Source organism: Rhincodon typus, chromosome 23, assembly GCF_021869965.1.
Source record: "Rhincodon typus isolate 14 chromosome 23, sRhiTyp1.1, whole genome shotgun sequence".
Lineage (NCBI taxonomy): Eukaryota > Metazoa > Chordata > Chondrichthyes > Orectolobiformes > Rhincodontidae > Rhincodon > Rhincodon typus.
The window spans coordinates 4,237,360-4,253,615 of NC_063354.1; the positions used below are offsets into that span (position 1 = coordinate 4,237,360).

The 16,256-nt window shown below is 43.2% G+C and overlaps 1 long non-coding RNA gene across 1 annotated transcript; it reads left to right on the plus strand.

The window, feature by feature from the left end:
* The first annotated feature begins 7,063 nt into the window (after positions 1 to 7,063).
* LOC125485857 lies at positions 7,064 to 9,194 on the plus strand. The gene is made up of 4 exons (XR_007264571.1): positions 7,064 to 7,299; positions 7,387 to 7,541; positions 8,223 to 8,274; positions 8,886 to 9,194. It is a non-coding gene; the product is annotated as an uncharacterized LOC125485857 (long non-coding RNA).
* Positions 9,195 to 16,256: the final 7,062 nt, after the last annotated feature.

A 16,256-nucleotide genomic window follows, 5' to 3' on the forward strand; every position in this document is an offset into this window, starting at 1 on the left:
GAAACATCTGTGAGCAGATATCATCAGTTTCACAGCTTCTTTCACTTCCAGTTTCAAAAATAGTTTTGCTTTACAAACCGAAATTCTATAGTTCTTCATGCAGGAACACATGTGAACTGACTTAAAAGTTGTTTTCCCATGTAAGGGAGTATATATCCCATTTACAGAATAATGTATTTTTGACAGGAATCAGAGGATGGTAGTTTTATTATTGAGGTGTTAAATTATTGTCAGAGCCCTTGCTGATTCTTCATTATTTTATTTTTATTTTTTGTCATTTTTTGGTTTGGAGATGAGAGCTAAAGTGATCTTGGAGCTGTAAGCAACAGCTCATGTATTTTTTTTTAAGAAACAACAAACTGTTGTTTGTTTATGAGGCCAGGCCTGGAAGATGTTTTTTTCTTTATTCATTAACGGGATGAGGGCGTCGCCTGCTAGGCAGCATTTATTGCCCATCCCTAACTGTCCAGAGGGCACTTAGGAGTCAACTACATTGCTGTGGGCCTGGAGTCACATGTAGGCCAGACCAGGTAAGGATGGCAGTTTCCTTCCCTAAAGGACATTAGTGAAACAGATATATTTTTCCAACAATCGACAATGGATTCGCGGTCATCATTAGATTGTTAATTCCAGATATTTTATTGAATTCAAATTCCACCACCTGCCATGGTTCCCAGAACATTATCTGGGTCTCTGGATTATCAGTTCAGTGATAATACCAATAGGGCATCACCTATGTACACATTTAATCTTGTTAAAAAGTGCTCTATAGATGTTTCGACTCTGGAAAGGCCCTATGCTCTGATGGCAGATGTTTGATTGGTAATAGGAGCCTCACTGGGAGACAATCAGTTCAACAGAGAGAAACCAGAGTGTGAACTGGTTTTGAAGTGTTTTTAAATCACAAGGATTGTGCCTGCGAAAGCCATATGATAAAGGTTTGATTGCTGACTTGTTGTCCTTTCATTATCAACTGATTAAAAGTTCAGAGAAAAAGAATCTCAGTTGTAAGAATTCAATAAATATTCCTTGAAGCCTGCTGGAAGCTATCTGTATGCTTTGGTGTCATTAGAAACCAGGCAAGATACATATGCTTCGTGAGGTTATGAATCATGAAAGCAGCTTAAGTGAACTGGCTGGCTGCATCTCATTTACTTTTTTTTCCCTTTGATATATCCCTAACTGTGTCTGTCTGTCAGTCTTAATGAGAGTAAGGGGATAGACTCAAAGAAGATTGGGTTTAAATCATAGACATTAATTAGATTTCCTCATTGTTCAACTTTTCTGTGCTAAAGCTTGTTAGTTTTTTGTTTAAGCCATAAACCTGACAATGTCATATCAGTTATTCACAAAGTCTGGTACTGGTTATTCAAAACATGTGGTTATGAACCATTGGTGTCAATTTTGAGACTCATTGAGTATTTTAATTTCACTGTGTTATGAATATAGGGATAGGGAATTGTTTGATTTGGCTGTCTCCTTGTTGAAAAAATACACAACAAATTAGGTTTGGTAGCTTTATCCTAAGAAATTAACGTGAGTGTGCCAATTTGTATAACTATGCTATGAGACTTCATGTCTGCTTAGTGGCAGGTGCATATCAAATAAATTTGGAATGAAGACTAACCAGATTAATTTGGCAAGTAATTTCAAAGAAAAAGACAAGGATCTTTTTTAAAAAAAAAACTGTCCATTGCTTTAATATCTTGTTTCTATGGGCAAATAAATCTCAAATTGATTTGGTTATTTTTTGCATTGTGGAGAATTAAAAGACATTTCATTTCTTTATTCTTGGATTTTCCTTTTGTGAGGAGAAGTGGGGAGCAATTACATTGAAAGGAACAATAAAACTCAGGAATCTAACTAATTGATGTAGCATAAGAGAGAGATTAGAGAATAGAGGTGAGAAAGAAACTGCTCATCAGATGATGTCTTTCTGGTAATTTAACTGATGAAAAGTGTACGGATTGAGTTGTAAACATCATTGAGAACTTTGAAACAAATGATAGCCTCTCCAGGACGTGCCAGTGATTTATCTACACGTGTTTTGCACTTTTCCTTCTGGTGGACAGTGGTATTTGTTATAGTGAGACTGTGTTGAAAACAATGTGGCAACAGGAGAATGCTATTTGCAAAGGCTTTTCCCATCCTGTTTTTCACAACAGTTCAGCTCCAGTTGTCAGAGACATGGCCAACTCTGGTATTAAAGTCCCCAGACAGATTTTTTTTTTTAAGAAGGCAATGAGAAAATAAAGAAAATGCATGGCACAGAAAGAAGCTATTTAACCTATCATATTTTGTTAGCTGATAAAGAGCTAATCAGCTTAATCTCACTTTCCAACTCTGATTTAAAGCCCTGTAGGTTACAACACTTCCAAGTGCATGCTCAGGTGTTTTTTAAATCCAATGATGATTTCTGCCCCTACCCTTTCAGGTAGCTAGTCACACCAAAGTAATTTCTAGCTTTGTAAAAAATTGTTCGTGGAATGTGGACATTGTTAGCCAGGGCAGCATTTATTGCATCCTCAAATGGTCATTGGATAAACATATGGATGATAATGGAATAGTTTAGGTTAGATGGGCTTCAGATTGGTTTCACAAGTCGGCGCAACATTGAGGGCCGAAGGGCCTGTACTGCGCTGTAATGTTCTATGTTCTATGTTCTATTTCCCTCGAGAAGATGGTGGTGAGTCACCTACAACTGAATGGCTTGCTCAGGTCATTTCAGAGGGCAGTTAAGAGTCAACTGTATTGCTGTTGGTCTGGAGTTACATGCAGGCCAGACAGGATAAGGTCAACAGATTTACTCCCTAAGGGACATTAGTGAAGTAGATGGGGTTCTTAGAAGTTTAAAGCTTACTATCAAACAGATCAGCTTGTTAGTCCAGTTGATTTGAATAATTGGGTTTACTCCACCAGCTGCCATGGTGAGATTTAAAGAGATGTCTCAGAGCCTTCAGGCTACAGGTAAGCATATCAGGATCTGCACCTGACACACCTAAAAATTAAGTGTCAACCTGGTAAAGCTACAACATAAGACTACTTGTATTGCAAACAGCATTAAAAGCAATTGAGATGGGGGTTATGCAATTCCGGAAACAATGGATCAGATCTAAGTTCTGTAATCTTTCTACATCGTGAATGATGATTGACAATTAAGCAACTCACTGGAGTAGGAGATTTCACAAGAAACAGAAAAATAGGAGAATGGGTAGTCCATTTGGCGCTTCAAGCCTGCTCTGCCAATTCGCTATGATTGTGGCTGAACATCCAACTCAGTAGCTTGTTCCTGCTTTATCCTCATACCATTTGAACCCTTTAACCCTAAGAAGTAAATTTAACTCCACAAATATTCCCAACCTCAATGATGGGTCCCAGGACATCAGTGCAAAAGATCAGGCTGAAGTATTTGAAACCATTTTCAACCAGAAAATCAATCCATTCTGGCCTCCTCCAGAGATCTGCAGAATCACATGCGCCGACCAGTCCCCCTCCACTGACACCCTTATCCGCTTAGCCGAACTCGTCCTCACCCTCAACAACTTCTCTTTCAATTCCTCCCACTTCCTACAGACAAAGGGAGTGGCCATGGGTACCCGCATGGGCCCAACCTACGCCTGCCTCTTTGTAGGTTACGTGGAACAATCCCTCTTCCGTACCTACACTAGCCCTAAACCCCACCTCTTCCTCCGTTACATTGATGACTGTATCGGCGCCACCTCGTGCTCCCACGAGGAGCTCGAACAGTTCATCCACTTCATCAACACCTTCCACCCCAACCTTAAGTTCACCTGGACCATCTCTAACACCTCTCTCCCCTTCCTGGACCTCTCTGTCTCCATCTCAGGCAACCACCTAGAAACCGATATCCATTTCAAGCCCACCGACTCCCACAGCTACCTAGAATACACCTCCTCCCACCCACCTTCCTGCAAAAATGCCATCCCCTATTCCCAATTCCTTCACCTCCGCCGCATCTGCTCCCAGGATGAGGCATTCCACTCCCGTACATCTCAGTTGTCCTGGTTTTTCAAGGACCGCAACTTCCCCCCCTCAGTGGTCGAGAACGCCCTCGACCGTGTCTCCCACGTTTCCCACAACTCATCCCTCACATCCCGTCCCCGCAATAAGAATCAAAAAAGAATCCCCCTCGTCCTCACGTACCACCCCACCAACCTCCGGATCCAATGCATCATCCTCCGACACTTCCGCCATTTGCAATCCGACCTCACCACCAAAGCCATCTTTCCCTCCCCACCCTTATCTGCTTTCCGGAGGGACCACTCTCTCCGTGACTCCCTTGTCCGCTCCACACTCCCCTCCAGCCCCACCACACCCGGCACTTTTCTCTGCAACCGCAGGAAGTGCTACACCTGCCCCCATACCTCCTCCCTCACCCCCATCCCAGGCCCCAAGAAGACTTTCCACATCAAGCAGATGTTCACCTGTACATCTGCCAATGTGGTATACTGCATCCGCTGCACCCGTTGTGGCCTCCTCTACATTGGGGAAACCAAGCGGAGGCTCGGGGACCGCTTTGCAGAACACCTACGCTCGGTTCGCAATAAACAACTGCACCTCTCAGTCGTGAACCATTTCAACTCCCCCTCCCATTCCTCAGACAACATGTCCATCCTGGGCCTCCTGCAGTGCCACAACGATGCCACCCGAAGGTTGCAGGAACAGCAACTCATATTCCGCTTGGGAACCCTGCAGCCCAATGGTATCAACGTGGATTTCACAAGCTTCAAAATCTCCCCTCCCCCTACCGCATCCCAAAACCAGCCCAGCTCGTCCCCGCCTCCCTAACCTGTTCTTCCTCCCACCTATCCCCTCCTCCCACCTCAAGCCGCACCCCCATCTCCTACCTACTAACCTCATCCCGCCCCCTTGACCTGTCCATCCTCCCTGGACTGACCTATCCCCTCCCTAACTCCCCACCTACATTCACCTTTACTGGCTCCATCCCCGCCTCTTCGACCTGTCTGTTTCCTCTCCACCTATCCTCTCCTCTAACCATCTTCTATCCACCTCCCCCTCTCTCCCTATTTATTTCAGAACCCCCTCCCCCATTTCTGATGAAGGGTCTCGGCCCGAAACGTCAGCCTTTCTGCTCCTATGATGCTGCTTGGCCTGCTGTGTTCATCCAGCTCTACAGCTTGTTGCCAGTTTCAGCTGATCTGATTTACTCCACATAATATAAAGAAATAGTTGAAGGTGCTGGATAATGCAAAGGCTATGGGTCCTGATGATATTCCGGCTACTGCAAACTTGTGCCCCAGGACTTGCCATTCCCCAACCAGCCTGTTTCAATAGCTACAACCTTGGCATCTACCCAGCAATATTGAAAATTCCACCATTACATACACAAAAAGCAAGACAAATTTAAGCTGGTCAATTATTGTTCCATCAGCTTATTCTCAATCATCAGTAAAGTGATGAAGGGGTCACCAACAGTGCTTTCAAGCAGAATTTGCTGAGCAATAACCTATTTATTAGTGCTCAGTTTGGGCTCCATTGGGGCTACTCATTATAGCTTTGGTCCAAGTCAGAAGTCACACAACATCAGGTTATAGTCCAACAGGTTTATCTGAAATCACACAAGCTTTTGGACCACAGCCTCTTCGTCAGGTGCAGTGCCGACTTAATTTTAATTTTTTGTAATTATCTCTCTGTCTCACTTAATCGGATTATAAGTCATCCCTTCACTGGTTATTTAGCTTTTGACACTTAACTCACTGTCTAACACACTTGGTCACCTGCAGAGACTTATCATCTGACATCTGCTCACACCAGTTGTACAATCTTTTGATCCCTCTGCCCTTGATGTTTTGCCTATAAACTCTGGGTCTGTGTGCTCTGCTCTCTCACTGCATATGACGAAGGGGCTGCACTCCAAAAGCTTGTGTGATTTCAGATAAACCTGTTAGACTATAACCTGGTGTCGTGTGCCTTCTGACTTTGTCCACCCCAGTCCAACACCAGCACCTCCACATCATAGCTTTGGTCCGAACATGGGCAAAAAAAAAAGCTGAATTCCACAGAGGAGGTGACATCAAAGCAGAATTTGACTGAGTATGGCATCAAGGAGCCCCAGTGAAACTTGAGTCAATGGGAATTGAAGGGAAATACTAAAAGTTACACCAAGCATAAAAGTAGAGGATTACAGTTGTTGAAGGTCAGTCAACACCGCCACCTGCAAGTTCCTCTGCAAACCACTTATCATCCTGACATGGAAGTATAATCACCATTCTTTCAGTGTTGCTGGGTCAAAATCCGTAACAGTTGGTGTACCCACAACATGGACTGCAGTGGTTCAAAAAGCCAGGTCACCATGACCTTCTCAATGGCAATAAAAGCTTACCCAGCCAGCAATGCCCACCTTTTCTGAATTAAATTTAAAAATGTCTGTCTGTGGATTACTTGTCCATCCATGCTACTATTAAGCTACTGATGCCCTTAAAAAGGTAAAATGCAAGTTTTCAAGTTGTGATTATAGGTTTTCAGAAAATTATACTGTTCAGCAGACTTTCTGGTAAGGAAAATTCTACTGTGTTAAATTGTTTGTTGCTAATGATTTGAGACTTGATAAAATTAAACCAATACATCAATACCAATAATTCCTAATGCCCCAATATTGTGTTCTCTGTCCATTAAGTTGACAGATTTTAAATTCTTGGTGGGCGCGCAAACTCATTTTGCAGCATTTCCAGATATTTCCAACCTCATCTTCATTTTGATAAAAGGTCGTCACCATAGTCTTACCAGACCATAGGGTTGCTCTCTCATTTGAGAGAGACACCTGGTGGTGACTTAACCCGAGAGTCACTACGCCTCAGGCGAGGGGAGACGTTGAGAAGATCCCTTCATAGTAACCTCAGCTAGTGCGTAAACTGAACCCCCACACTTTTAGCATCGTACTGCGTCGCAACGCGCCAGCCAATGAACTAACCGACACCCTTGTTTTTGATGACCTTCAATTAAATAATTTTGTGTAAGTTAATTTCACAAAACCCAGTTTCATCCTGAATGTTAACGACATAAACAAGGTATGATTCTAGTCAAGGTTGAAATTGAGTCTTGTTGAAGCTCTTTGAGCCTCCGCGATGTTAAGCACCCACTACCGGCTGGACTTGGAAGAGGGAGCAGAACCGGATACATTACTGGCGCCGGAAGTGCGTCGTAGTGAAAGTGCCTTATCTCTTACAATGGCTTCTGTGAGAGCGGTGAAGAAGTCGCTGAATGTAATCCGTCTGCATCGGCACAATGAGACATTGCTTTTCCCAATGGTGTGGTTGGGTATGTTAGACAAACTATTAGCCGATCGGAAAACATTTTACTTCGTGACGCAGTTTACGATATTAAAGCCTACATTTCGGTTTGCAGAGTCGGAGGCCTAGGCCAAATCTCCCCGTCCCGTTTGCGTGGACCTGGATCGCAGGGAGGGAGGTGACCTAGCCTGATGGGGGAGGATGTGCCACAAGTTGAATATCGAGGCTGAGGATTTTAATATGCTTGGAAAGCAGCAGTTTCTGCACAAGGTATTTGTATCGTGCCTCTGCTTTTTTTAAGTCGTTCTTGGTAATGATGCGGAGGTGCTGGTGTTGGACTGGGTAGGACAAGGTTAGGAGTCACACGACACTAGGTTATAGCGCTCCTATGATGCTGCTTGGCCTGCTGTGTTCATCCAGCCCTGCACCTTGTTGACTAGCCCAGCAGGTTTATTTGGAGTCACAGGCTTTCACAGTGCTGCGTCTTTGTTAGGTGAAGTGCAGAGAGGCACAAGCACAGAATTTATAACTCATCAAAGATTAAAGGAATGGTGTGAGTGGAGTGTTGACAGGTTGAATAATAAGCCACTGCAGGTGATCAAAAGCATCAGATGGTGTGAATAAAGTGTCAGTAGCTGAATAGCAAGTGATCGCTCTGCTATAAATTCTGCGCCTCTCTGCACTTCACCTGATGAATGGACAAGGCTTTGAAAGATTGATTACAAATAAACCTGTTGGACTATAACCTGGTATCGTGTGACTTCTGACCTTTTGTTCCCAGTAATTTTGACTGTTTGTTTGACTGGATGATGATGACCTTTACACGTGTTAGACTTCTGATGCAAATGAAGAAGGCTAGAATCTGATTCCAGTCTAAAATAACATCACAGTAGTGATTGTTTATATCTTCAAGTGACATTTTAACTATGTATGTTAACTTTCTTTTTCTAGACATAACGAATTTAACAAAGTTAACTGGCAAGGAATGTCAGCCCAATAATGAGTAAGTTGAAATATTCAGTTACAGGTAGTGAAGGAATAAATCTGTAAATTGAATGTTTCCTGATAGTTGGGGGTGGGATATATTTAGAATAGAAGAAATCTTGTTTTCAGGGGCTTGGAGACTGGGAAGAGACTATCGCAACCTCTGATTGAAGGGAGAATTTGGATTAGGATTGCTGATACAGAGGGCTAATATGAAATAGGGTTGGTTGGGGACAAATGAGCTGTTTTTGTAGTTTTAGTTTTGATACCTAGTGGGAATCCAATGAAAGATTAAATTTAATCTTGTTTTAAATCTTTAATGATTTTAGGTGTATTTATTAAAGTTGATTGGATTTTAAGAGAACTGTCTGTAGACCATTAATTAATATCCATGAGTCCCACAAACTGAGAAGTAGTTAATGTCTTGACAAATTCACATTGTCCAGACAACCTTGCTGGAACATAATGGAATCTCTGCATCCTGAACTATCAAAATGATTTTGAGGTTAACTGTGTAGGCTAAACTTGGGAAGCTGTTCGGCAAAAGTGCTGTTGCTAACTCAAGTGAACCGTGACTAATTTTGTAACAATTATTTAACTTTCTTATTGATTGCTGTTGATTTCATCTAGGATTCAGAAATGTGATGGATTGCATCTGGAATGACTCCTGGAGTGGTGTGCTTTGAAATCAGAAGGCTGTCTTGCAGAAACTCCATCAATTTTTAAACTTTTGCACTGAAATTTGAATGTGAATTGTGACTTTTCCAGCCTTTTGCCTTCATCTTTTTAAACTTGGCATTGCTGGATTTGTGATGTGCAACAGGTGATAGAATTAACAATCATTAGGTGTTTCAGCTGTATGGTAAATAAAATCACTGAGCTGTTAATATGGAGTAAAATTTTAATGACAAATAAAATTTTGTCTCCTTTTTAAGTAAATAGTGGTGACTTTGGTTTTTTATTTTAAATTTTAAAAAATTCCTTTTCAGATTCAAGATCTTAACTGGGGAGCCAGAATTCTTTCCAGGTAGCAGGTAGATGTTCACAAAACACAGGCATGTATTGGTTGGGACATTCTTCTGTACTGCTTTTGATTTTTATATTAATGACTGGGAAGGAGGAGGGGAAAACACTTCAAAAATTTGTGACAATTTGCATGTGTAATAAATTGAGAGAATCTTTGAGGACTTGGACAAATGTTTAAACTGGGCAGACGTAGGAAAATAAATTCAATGTAGAAAGATGCGAGGTGATGTATTTTGGTAGGAAGAATTGATATCAACTTGAGTCTTGTATCACTTCCTTTTTAATATAATGGAATGGACGAAGGAGCTCCACAGCACAGTAACATTCTAAAATAAACTTCAAAGGAGGGAATGGAGGTAGCAAGATGAAGAGGTATTAGAGAGCTTAGGACTGAGGCAACTGAAGACAGTTACCTGTGTTAATATGGGGGATGCACAGAATGCCAGAATTAAAAGACCACAGCTAGGTCAGTTGGGGATGCTGAATGAGATGAGATAGGGAGGGACAAGGCCCTGTGGGATTAGTAAAAATGAATGAGAACTTTAATCAAAACGCTTGGTCAGGAGGGTGTTGATAAGGAGAGGGTAATGGTTGTGGTTTATATAGATTTCAGCAAGCCCTCTAACAAGGTCCCTTGAGGGACACCTAATAAAGAAGGTAAAAGCACAGGGGATCCAGGCCGACTTAGCAAGTTGGATCCAAAACTGGCTCGGAAGACAGTGGTGGTAGAAGGCTATTTATATGACTGGTGTGGTGCAGTGACAAGACATCCATACTGGGTCCACTAATGTTTGTAATATTCATAAATAATGTAGATGATAATGCATGGGGTGGTGATAAGTTTGCAGATGACACCAAGATTGGCCAGGTGGTTGACTGAGGAAGAATGTCTTAGGTTACACAGTTATATAAATGGATTGAGCAGATCAGTGGGAATTTGAATTTTATGCTGATGAAAGTGAGGCACTTTGGAAAAAGTAATTAGGGCGTACATAATAAATGGCAGGAACTTGGGGATCTTGTAGGCAAGCACCCCATCACCCTGAAGGTGATAGGACAGATTCTTTAGTTAAAGGCAAACATCCTTTATGCTTTCTTATCAATTAAAGCATGGATTATAAGAACAGGAGGTCATGTTGGAACTGTACAGAACTTTGGTTAGGCATCGTGTGCAGTTCTGATCACTCCACTGGTGTAGGTGCAGAAGAGATTCACCAGGATGTTGCTTGGGATAGAGCATTCCAGCTATGAAGATAGGATGGATAAGTTCAAGTTTTCTTTGGAATAAAAAAGGTTTGGGGGGAACCCAACAGAGGTGAATAAGTTTAAGGAATAAAAAGCAGCAGTTTCCCTTTGTTGAAGGTGCAACAACACAGGAGATTTAGAGGGGATTTGATGGAACAGTTTTTCACCCAGAGGTTGAAGGGGTCTGGAGAGTTGGGATAAATGAGTTTTTTTTTCTGGATGGCAAGAAGGAACAAATGAGGTGCCACAAGGTTCAGTCCTTGGCTCCCAGCTATTTACAATCTAGATGAATAACTTGGATATGGGAATAGAAGGCTCTGTAGCCAAATTTGCGAATGACACAAAAATAAGTGGGATAGTAAATAACAAAGGAAATAAGAACCTTACAAATGGATATAGATAGGTTAGGAGAGTGGGCCAAAATGTAGTAGGTGGAGTTTAATGTGGATTAAGTGTGAGGTCATGCATTTCGCTTGGAAAAATGGGAATGTGACTTACGATCTAAGTGGGGGAACAGACTTTGGGATATGCTGGTGCAGAGCAATCTGGGTGTCCTCGTTCATGAGTCACAGAAAACTAGCATGCAGATAATAAAGTGAATGGAATGTTGGGCTCTTATAACTAAAGGAGTAGAATATAAAGGTAAGGAAGTATTGTTGCACCTATACAAGGCATTGGTGAGACTGTACCTAGAGTACTGTGCAGAGTTTTGGTCCCCTTATTTGAGGAAGGATACAGTGGCATTGAAGGCAGTTCAGAGGAGGTTCGCTAGATCTGAGATGAGGGGTTTGTCATATGAAGAGAGTTTGAACAGTTTAAGTCTATACTGTCTGGAATTTAGGAGAATGAAGGGAGATCAAATTTGACGTATTTATGATCAAAAGATATAGATAAAATTAGACGTGCAGCAGATGCTCCCTCCTATTTCTAGGATGAGGGGTCGTAGCAAATTTAGGACAGAATTGAGGAGAAACTAACTAGTCCCAAAGGGTGGTGAATCTGTGGAATTCACTACCCCCAAGAGCAGTGGATGCTGGGACAGTGAGTAAATTTGAGGAGTTAGATGGAGTCTTTTATTGGTAATGGGTTGAAGGGTTATGAGGGTGAGGAGCATATCAGCCATGATTGAATGGCAGAGCAGACTCAGTGGGCTGAATGGCCTAATTCTGCCCCTATTTCTTATGACTTGGTGTCTAACATTCAAGGCTATGGGTCTATGGCAGGTAAACGGGATCAGTGTAAGCAGTGGTGTTTGTTTTTGCAGTATAGACTTAATCACAGAGATCTACAGCATGGAAACAGACTCTTCAGTCCAACTCTTCCATGCTGACCAGATATCCTAAATAAATCTAGACCCATTTGCCAGCACTTAGCCCATATCCCTCTTAAAACTACCTATTCTTATACCATCTAGATGCCTTTTAATGTTGTAATTGTACTAGCCTCCACTTCCTCTGGCAGCTCATTCCATACAAGCACCACACTCTGCATGAAAATGTTGCCTCTTATGTCCCTTTTAAATCTTTCCTCTCTCACCTTTAACCTATGCCCTCTAGTTTTGGACTCCCCCACCCTAGGGAAAAGACCATGAAGGGCCTCTATTGGATATGGGAGTAGTTATGTGGACAGCTTGAATAAACCGTTAAAATATAGAACTACCTTGCATGCCAAACAGAAATGGCATTGGATAGACTAATTAAAGAATCCCACAATGATTGCATCAGATTAAAGCTCTACAGTCCTGTCACATCCAGTGATGGTGTACAGTTAAGCAACCAACAGGAGGTCCACAAATATTCCATCCTCAATGATGAGGAGACCGCATATCAGTGCAAATAACAAGGCTGAAGCATTTGCAACTGTCTTCAGCCAGAAGTACTAAATAACCTCCTTGAAGCCTTCACCATCGCAGAAGCTAGTGCTCAGCAATTCAATTCAGTCTGTGATTCAAGAAATGGGCTGAACTAATGAACAGCAAGAGCTACGGATCCTGACAACATCCCAACCATTACTACTTAATTCTTGTGGTCCCAACAAAGTTGTTCCAGTATAGCTACAACACTAGCAGCTATCTGGCACTTCCACGGTGTCAAAAAGCTGGACAAGTTCAATGTAATCACCACCCATCAAACCACTCTAACAAAAGTGATGGAGGGTATAATTAGTGTTACCAAGTGATACTTAGCAATAATGTGCTCACTGTTACTCCATTTGGGATCTTCTGGGGCCACCTGGCTCCTGACTTTATTACAGCTTTGGTCAATTCGACAATACAAGAACTGAACTCTAGAGGAGAGGAGAGAGTGACTGCCTTTCATTAACAGCATTTAAATATGTAATTAAGTTAATGGAAATTGTGGAAATTCACCATTGGTTAGAGTTGCATCTAGCACAATGGAAAATAGTTCATTGAAGACCAATCATTTTAACCCAAGATATTGCTGGAGTTTCACAAGGTTGATATTATTACTACCCCCTGGAGTAGGTGGGAACTTGAATTCGGGGCAACTGGCTCAGAGTCAGGGATAATGGCACCACAAGAGCCCTTAGTTTCTCAGGGGAGTGTTGAGACCCAACTATCTCCAGTTGTTTCTTCAACTGCATTCCTTCCAACTAAGTTCAGGAATAGGGAGATCAATAAGGTTTGCATTATCTTCAGTAACATTTGTGATTCTTCAAAACACGAAGCAGTCCTTGTCCATATACTGCAAAACTTTGACAACATTCAGTGTTGGGTTGATGAGTGGCAAGTAACCTTCATGTCACACAAGTGCCAGGCAATAACCATCTCCAACAAGAGAATCTAATCAGCTCTGGTCAACATTCAATGGTATTGCTATCATTGAATCCACCACTAAAGTCCCAGGGGTCATCAACAACAGAAATGTTCCCCTGAGCCTAATCAACATATACGCCCCGGTGACAAAGAATGAGCGGCTGGCCATCCTACAGCAACTCCTACTGCTGCTGAGTCAGGCCAGTCATTTTGGCTAGAGATTTCAACTGCATCATCGATTCCTAATGGCAACAGTTAAAGTCACCAAGCTGCACATATTCAGCATCCCTGCAGATGGAGCACAGTGTAGATAGACCTGGTCGCAGCCAGACAGTCTATCTGCTTAAGGATACATTTCCTGTTTGTATCCTGCATACTTTTTGTCAGATCCACCAATGTCATGCTGGTGTTCTTCTCTGACCACTGCCTCCTGTGGGCCAACTGTCACCTACAGGACGACTAGCAGGCTAGCAAGGGAACATGGAAACTGAATGTGAAACTGTTAACTCCAGAAAACAACGAGAAGCTCAAAAGGGATTACACAGGTTGGAGAACTGTGACGGGCCTCTGAGTCTCCAATGGACTGTTGGGAAACAGTCAAACGGAACATCAAGAGGTTCTTTATCCTCAGAGGTTTTCCGAAGGTGAGTGAGAGACAGGGAAAAATATCCAAACTCCAGAAAACCATACAGAACCTACTCCTGCTGCAGATGATGGGGGTCGATGTCACAGAGGATCTCCATGCTTGTCTTTCTTCTAGAAGGAGCACGAGAGGTCAGTGCTCAGCAGACTTAAGGGAAGAAGTTGGCTCAGTAACATCAAAGTCCAACATCCTGAGGATCAGCAAATCCTTTTATGCCAGACAGTATGACATGAAGCCCACAGACAGCATGACCTCCCTATCATTCCTGTCCTCTGTCACGGAAGTCTTATGTGACAGCACGCGGGATAGATCATAGAATCCCTACAGAGTGGAAACAGGCCCTTCGGCCCAACAAGTCCACACCCACCCTTGCAGCATCCCACCCAGACCCATTCCCCTATAACCCATCTAATCTACACATCCCTGAAGTCTACAGGCAATTTAGCATGGCCAATCCACCCAGCCTGCACATCTTTGGACTGTGGGAGAAAGCCAGAGCACCCAGAGGAAACACACGCAGACACGGGGAGAATGTGCAAACTCCACACAGGCAGTCACCAGAGGGTGGAATCGAACCTGGGTCCCTGGTGCTGTGAGGCAGCAGTTCTAATCAATGAGCCACTGTGCTGCCCAAAGGTTGGACCATCTTTATCTCTGAATGAGTTGACCAAGACCCTAGAGTCCATAGGAAAGGATAAAACTCCCAGAAGTGACGGTTTACTGGCGGAGTTGTATTCAGCTCTTTGGGACTTGATTGGCCTGGGCCTGCTGAAGGAGTACCACAGTGTGCTTCTGGCAGGTAGCATGTGTGAATCCAAAGGTATCATCACCCCCATCTACAAGCAGAAGGGGAAGGAGGAAGAAATTAGAAATTGGCAACCAATTTCACTTTTAAATGTGAGATTACAAAATCCTGTCCATGATCATCACCAATAGCATCAGGTCTGCTCTGGGATCGGTGATTCCACCGACCAAACCTGTGCTGTACCAGGCAGGATGATCTCTGAGAACCTCATGTTCCTCAGGGATACGATCGTCTATATGCAGGATGGCAGTTAGAAGTCTGCCTTATTAGCCTGGACCAGGAGAAGGCCTTTGACACAATATTGCACACTAACATGGGGGATATGCTCTCCAAAATGGGCTTTGGAGAGAGAATCCATAATTGGATCTGACTGCTCTACACCAACATCAGTAATGGCAGTCTCAACCAACGGGCCAGAATCAGAAAACTTCCCAATGAGATTTGGAGTAGGGCCGCCCGCACTCCCCTGCCTTGTTTGTGTGTTGTATAGAGCCTTTTACTAAGTCCATTGGGAAGGATGTGAACCTGAGCGTGGTGATTATTCCAGACAGTGTAGGCCTGCAGGTCAAAGTCTCCTCATACATTGGATGGCGTCACCCTTTTCAGTCAGTATGTAGACTCAGGAGCATCTGCGACCAGTTCAAACTGGCCTCAGGAGCCAAGGTAAATTGAAGCAAGAGCAAAGCTGTGTTCTTTGGGAACTGGGCCAACTGATGCTATATCCGCTTCACTGTCAGGACAGATTACCTGAAGGTTTCCAGAATATGGTTTGGAGGGGCTGGGGTATGTGCAAAAACTCAGGAGGAGTACATCACCAGGGTGAGGCAGAAACTGGGCTTTTGGAAGCACTGCTATCTCTCCATTGCGGATAAAAGCCCGGTCATCAGGTGTGAGGCACTGTGTTGTTGTACATGGCGCAGGTCTGGCCCGATCCCAGAGCCTGCATTACTGCTGTCACCCAAGCTGTCTTCCTCTTCATCTGCAGGTCTAAGATGGATTGTGTCCATAGTGACACCATGTACAAAAGATCTGTATTGGGAGGGGATGGAGACATAACCAACCACCATCCTGATGGCCATCTGTGTGTGTGGTCGCATCAAGCTGGGCGTAGACCCTCAGTATGCAAACACCACGTGTCACTATGTACTGAGGTTCTACCTGTCCCTGGTATTGCGAAGGATGGGACTGGCCTCATTGCTGTAGAACGCTCCAAACAGATGGACTGTTCCGTACCACCTGTCCTTCACGGAGGAAATTTGCAAAGAAAAACACCCTTTAACCACAAGTCCATCAGGAAGTGATCACCACGTAGCATCCTTGAGACCATGCGGGAAAAAGAGAGGGTGGTTCCGATTGTGTTGTTCTCTGAGCAGACTATCAAAGTCATTTGGCAGAGTTTTCCAACAAGCACAAAGATATTGTTTGGCTAGTGGTGAGAAGGGTACTACCTGGGAGATCCTTCATGTACACCTGGCTCTCTGTACTACTGCACACTACCCTCAAAGC